General features: G+C 40.3%; 1 protein-coding gene across 1 annotated transcript in view; it reads right to left on the minus strand.

Annotated features, from left to right (window-relative positions):
* The window catches only part of GRM8 (glutamate metabotropic receptor 8), a 757,410-nt gene that overhangs the window by 28,144 nt on the left and 722,619 nt on the right, over positions 1–6,647 (minus strand). The gene's annotated exons all lie outside the window — the stretch shown is intronic.

Raw genomic sequence — 6,647 nt, forward strand, 5'->3', positions numbered from 1 at the left:
AGGCAGGCGCTTAACTGACTGAGCCACCCAGGCACCCCTAGGTACACTTATTAATATATTTCCATATTATTTAGTAGTTTCAGTACAGAGATCATGTGCTTATTTTGTCAGATTTCTTTCTTTTTTTTTTTTAATTTTTATTGTTATGTTAATCACCATATATTACATCATTAGTTTTTGGTGCAGTGTTCCATGATTCATTGTTTGTTCATAACACCCAGTGCTCCATGCAGAACGTGCCCTCCTCAATACCCATCACCAGGCTAACCCATCCCCCTACCCCCCTCCCCTCTAGAACCCTCAGTTTGTTTTTCAGAGTCCAACGTCTCATGGTTCATCTCCCCCTCCAACATACTCCCCTTTTCTTCCTCTCCTGTTATCTTCTTCTTTTTCTTTTTTCTTAAAATATGTTGCGTTATTTGTTTCAGAAGTACAGAACTGTGATTCAACAGTCTTGCACAATTCACAGCGCTCACCGTAGCACATACCCTCCCCAATGTCCATCACCCAGCCACCCCATCCCTCCCACCCTCAACCACTCCAGTAACACTCAGTTTCTTTCCTGAGATTAAGAATTCCTCATATCAGTGAGGTCATGTGATACATGTCTTTCTCTGATTGACTTATTTCACTCAGCATAACACCCTCCAGTTCCATCCACGTCGTTGCAAATGGCAAGATCTCATTCCTTTTGATGGCTGCATAATATTCCATTGTGTATATATACCACTTCTTCTTTATCCATTCATCTGTCGATGGGCATCTTGGCTCTTTCCACAGTTTGGCTATGGTGGACATTGCTGCTATAAACATTGGGGTACACGTACCCCTTCGGGTCCCTACATTTGTATCTTTGTGGTAAATACCCAGTAGTGCAATTGCTGGATCGAACGGTAGCTCTAATTTCAACTGTTTGAGGAACCTCCATACTGTTTTCCAGAGGGGTTGCACCAGCTTGCATTCCCACCAACAGTGTAGGAGGGTTCCCCTTTCTCCGCATCCCCGCCAACATCTGTCGTTCCCTGACTTGTTAATTTTAGCCATTCTGACAGGTGTGAGGTGGTATCTCATTGAGGTTTTGATTTGGATTTCCCTGATGCCGAGCGATGTTGAGCACTTTTTCATGTGCCTGTTGGCCATTTGGATGTCTTCTTTGGAGAAATGTCTGTTCATGTCTTCTGCCCATTTCTTGATTGGATTATTTGTTCTTTGGGTGTTGAGTTTGATAAGTTCTTTATAGATTTTGGATACTAGCCCTTTATCTGATAGGTCATTTGCAAATATTTTCTCCCATTCTGTCGGTTGTCTTTTGGTTTTGTGGACTGTTTCTTTTGCTGTGCAAAAGCTTTTTATCTTGATGAAATCCCAATAGTTCATTTTTGCCCTGGCTTCCCGTGCCTTTGGCGATGTTTCTAGGAAGAAGTTGCTGCGGCTAAGGTCGAAAAGGTTGCTACCTGTGTTCTCCTTTAGGATTTTGATGGACTCCTGTCTCACGTTTAGGTCTTTCAACCATTTGGAGTCTATTTTTGTGTGTGGTGTTAGGAAATGGTCCAGTTTCATTCTTCTGCATGTGGCTGTCCAATTTTCCCAACACCATTTGTTGAGGAGACTGTCTCTTTTCCATTGGACATTCTTTCCTGCTTTGTCAAAGATAAGTTGACCATAGAGTTGAGGGTCCATTTCTGGGCTCTCGATTCTGTTCCATTGATCGATGTGTCTGTTTTTGTGCCAGTACCATACTGTCTTGATGATGACAGCTTTGTAATAGAGCTGGAAGTCCGGAATTGTGATGCCGCCAGCTTTGCTTTTCTTTTTCAGTATTCCTCTGGCTATTCTGGGTCTCTTCTGGTTCCATACAAATTTTAGGATTATTTTTTCCATTTCTTTGAAAAAAGTGGATGGTATTTTGATGGGGATTGCATTGAATGTGTAGATTGCTCTAGGTAGCATTGACATCTTCACAATGTTGATTCTCCCAATCCATGAGCATGGAACGTTTTTCCATTTCTTTGTGTCTTCTTCAATTTCTTTCATGAGTATTTTATAGTTTTCTGAGTACAGATCCTTTGCCTCTTTGGTTAGATTTATTCCTAGGTATCTAATGGTTTTGGGTGCAATTGTAAATGGGATCGACTCCTTGATTTGTCTCTCTTCTGTCTTGTTGTTGGTGTATAGGAATGCCACTGATTTCTGTGCATTGATTTTATATCCTGCTACTTTACTGAATTCCTGTATGAGTTCTAGCAGTTTTGGGGTGGAGTCTTTTGGGTTTTCCACATACAGTATCATATCATCTGCAAAGAGTGAGAGTTTGACTTCCTCTTTGCCGATTTGGATGGCTTTGATTTCTTTTTGTTGTCTGATTGCTGTGGCTAGGACTTCTAATACTATGTTGAATAGCAGTGGTGATAGTGGACATCCCTGCCGCGTTCCTGACCTTAGGGGAAAAGCTCTCAGCCTTTCCCCATTGAGAATGATATTCGCTGTAGGTTTTTCATAGATGGCTTTTATGATATTGAGGTATGTACCCTCTATCCCTATACTCTGAAGAGTTTTGATCAAGAAAGGATGCTGTACTTTGTCAAATGCTTTTTCTGCATCTATTGAGAGGATCATATGATTCTTGTTCTTTCTTTTGTTAATGTATTGTATCACGTTGATTGATTTGCGGATGTTGAACCAGCCTTGCAGCCCAGGGATAAATCCCACTTGGTCGTGGTGAATAATCCTTTTAATGTACTGTTGGATCCTATTGGCTAGTATTTTGGTGAGAATTTTTGCATCCATGTTCATCAAGGATATTGGTCTGTAATTCTCTTTTTTGATGGGGTCTTTGTCTGGTTTTGGGATCAAGGTAATGCTGGCCTCATAAAATGAGTTTGGAAGTTTCCCTTCCATTTCTATTTTTTGGAACAGTTTCAGGAGAATAGGTATTAATTCTTCTTGAAATGTCTGATAGAATTCCCCTGGGAAGCCATCTGGCCCTGGGCTTCTGTTTCTTGGGAGATTTTTGATGACTGTTTCAATTTCCTTAGTGGTTATAGGTCTGTTCAGGTTTTCTATTTCTTCCTGGTTCAATTTTGGTAGTTGATACATCTCTAGGAATGCACCCATTTCTTCCAGGTTATCTAATTTGCTGGCATAGAGTTGCTCATAATATGTTCTTATAATTGTTTGTATTTCTTTGGTGTTGGTTGTGATCTCTCCTCTTTCATTCAGGATTTTGTTGATTTGGGTCCTTTCTCTTTTCTTTTTGAGAAGTCTGGCCAGGGGTTTATCAATCTTGTTAATTCTTTCAAAGAACCAGCTCCTAGTTTCGTTGATCTGTTCTACTGTTCTTTTGGTTTCTAGTTCATTGATTTCTGCTCTGATCTTTATCATTTCTCTTCTCCTGCTGGGTTTAGGCTTTCTTTGCTGTTCTTTCTCCAGCTCCTTTAGGTGTAGGGTTAGGTTGTGTATTTGAGACCTTTCTTGTTTCTTGAGAAAGGCTTGTATTGCTATATACTTTCCTCTCAGGACTGCCTTTGCTGTATCCCAAAGATTTTGAACAGTTGTGTTTTCATTTTCATTGGTTTCCATGAATTTTTTTAATTCTTCTTTAATTTCTTGGTTGACCCATTCATTCTTTAGTAGGATGCTCTTTAGCCTCCATGTATTTGAGTTCTTTCCGACTTTCCTCTTGTGGTTGAGTTCTAGTTTCAAAGCATTGTGGTCTGAAAATATGCAGGGAATGATCCCAATCTTTTGGTAGCGGTTGAGACCTGATTTGTGACCTAGGATGTGATCAATTCTGGAGAATGTTCCATGGGCACTAGAGAAGAATGTGTATTCCGTTGCTTTGGGATGGAATGTTCTGAATATGTCTGAGAAGTCCATTTGGTCCAGTGTGTCATTTAAAGTCTTTATTTCCTTGTTGATCTTTTGCTTAGATGATCTGTCCATTTCAGTCAGAGGGGTGTTAAAGTCCCCCACTATTATTGTATTGTTGTCAATGTGTTTCTTTGCTTTTGTTATTAATTGCCTTATATAATTGGCTGCTCCCATGTTCGGGGCATAGATATTTACAATTGTTAGATCTTCTTGTTGGATAGACCCTTTAAGTAGGATATAGTGTCCTTCCTCATCGCTTATTACAGTCTTTGTTTTAAAATCTAGTTTGTCTGATATAAGGATTGCCACCCCAGCTTTCTTTTGGTGTCCATTAGCATGGTAATTGGTTTTCCACCCCCTCACTTTCAATCTGGGGGTGTCTTCGGGTCTAAAATGAGTCTCTTGCAGACAGCATATTGATGGGTCTTGTTTTTTAATCCAATCTGATAGCCTGTGTCTTTTGATTGGGGCATTTAGCCCATTTACATTCAGGGTAACTATTGAAAGGTATGAATTTAGTGCCATTGTATTGCCTGTAAGGTGACTGTTACTGTATGTTGTCTGTGTTCCTTTCTGATCTATGCTGCTTTTAGGCTTTCTCTTTGCTTAGAGGACCCCTTTCAATATTTCTTGGAGGGCTGGTTTCGTGTTTGCAAATTCCTTTAGTTTTTGTTTGTTCTGGAAGCTTTTTATCTCTCCTTCTATTTTCAATGATAGCCTAGCTGGATATAGTATTCTTGGCTGCATATTTTTCTCGTTTAGTGCTCTGAAGATATCTTGCCAGTCCTTTCTGGCCTGCCAGGTCTCTGTGGATAGGTCTGTTGCCAATCTAATGTTTCTACCATTGTAGGTTCCATATCTCTTCTCCCGAGCTGCTTTCAGGATTTTCTCTTTGTCTCTGAGACTCGTAAGTTTTACTATTAGATGTCGGGGTGTTGACCTATTATTATTGATTTTGAGAGGGGTTCTGTGTGCCTCCTGGATTTTAATGCCTGTTTCCTTCCTCACATTAGGGAAGTTCTCTGCTATAATTTGCTCCAATATACCTTCTGCCCCTCTCTCTCTCTCTTCTTCTTCTGGGATCCCAATTATTCTAATGTTGTTTCGTCTTATCATATCACTTATCTCTCGAATTCTGCCCTCGTGATCCTGTAGTTGTTTCTCTCTCTTTTTCTCAGCCTCTTTATTTTCCATCATTTGGTCTTCTATATCGCTGATTCTCTCTTCTGCCTCATTTATCCTAGCATTTAGTGCCCCCATTTTTGATTGCACCTCATCAATAGCCTTTTTGATTTCGATTTGGTTAGATTTTAGTTCTTTTATTTCTCCAGAAAGGGTTTCTCTAATAACTTCCACGCTTTTTTCAAGCCCAGCTAGTATCTTTAAAGTCATGATTCTGAACTCTAGGTCCGACATCGTACTAATGTCCGTATTGAGTAGGTCCCTGGCTGATGGTACTACCTCTTGTTCTTTTTGCTGAGGTGATTTCTTTCGTCTTGTCATTTTGTCTAGAGGAGAATAGACGAATGAGAGAACAAAATGCTAACAGGTTTACAACGTCCCCAGCAAATATACTGTATACAAATCAGAAAAGACCTGACACCAGGGGAAAAGAAAGGGAAAGAAAGAAAAAAGAAAGAGAAAAAGAAAAAAAAAAGATAAAAACAAAAACAAAACAATACAAGAAAGGCAGAATATGATCAAATATGATCAGGCTAGTGCATAGATCAGTGCCACACACTAGATTTTGGGCGTATTTTGGTCTGTTAGAAAAAAGTGCCTCCTAAAATTTTAAAGGAAGAAAGACATATATGTACAAAATAAGGGTTGATACAATGAAGGGATGGAAGATGACTGTAAAAATGAAAATTATAAAAGATTTTATAAAAGGACTTGGTAAGAGAAGTTGTTTGAAAAAAGAAAGAAGATTTAAGAAAAAAAAAAAAAGGAAAAAGGGAGAGAATGTGATCAGGCAGGAGACTAGAACAAAGCCATACACTAGTGATTTAGGGTATATTTTGATCTGTTAGAAGAAACTGTACCTCAAAATTTTAAAGAGAGAACAACTTATATATATATGCCAAAAATAAGGGTAACTACTATGAAGGGATAAAATATGACTCTAAAAATGAAAAATAAAAAATGTTTTTTTTTAAAAAAAGGGATTGATAAGATGTTGTTTGAAAAAGGGAAAAAGAAAAATAAAAAAAAAACAGTCAACAAAAATTAACTTTGATGAAATAATGAATCATGGTAAAAAAAAAAAAAAAGCCATGAATCTATGTGCAGTATTCCCCTAGCGCTGGAGTTCTCCCATTCTCCTTGATCGATCAACTTGGTCTTGGCTTGCTGGCTGTTTGTGTTGATCTTCTGGGGGAGGGGCCTGTTGCTGTGGTTTCCAAATGTCTTTGCCGGAGGCGGAATTGCCCCGCCCTTGTCGATCTGGGCTAAGGTAGCTGCTCCGGTTTGCTCTCAGGAGCTTTTGTTCCCTGCAAGCTCTTGGTACAGCTTTGGAGGCCCAGGGCAGAAATGGTGGCCTCCCAATCTCCACTCGGAAGAGCTGAGAACTCGGGGCCCCGCTCCTCAGTGTGCCCCCAGAGAAAAGCAGTCACTTCCGTGTCCCCGGTCTCCGGCCGCACTCCGTGCTCACCCGGCCTGTGACCGAGCATTGCTATCTCTGGCACGCGACCCCGTGTGGAGTCTCCAAACCCAGCAGATCCCTGCAGCGCGTTCCCGCACCGCTCCTCCCCGGGAAGGAAGGGGAGTCTCCCCGGATC

The sequence above is a fragment of the Eumetopias jubatus genome, unplaced genomic scaffold (genome assembly GCF_037043125.1).
Source record: "Eumetopias jubatus isolate StellerSeaLion01/CBP00866 unplaced genomic scaffold, mEumJub1_p1.0 scaffold_14, whole genome shotgun sequence".
NCBI classification, from domain to species: domain Eukaryota; kingdom Metazoa; phylum Chordata; class Mammalia; order Carnivora; family Otariidae; genus Eumetopias; species Eumetopias jubatus.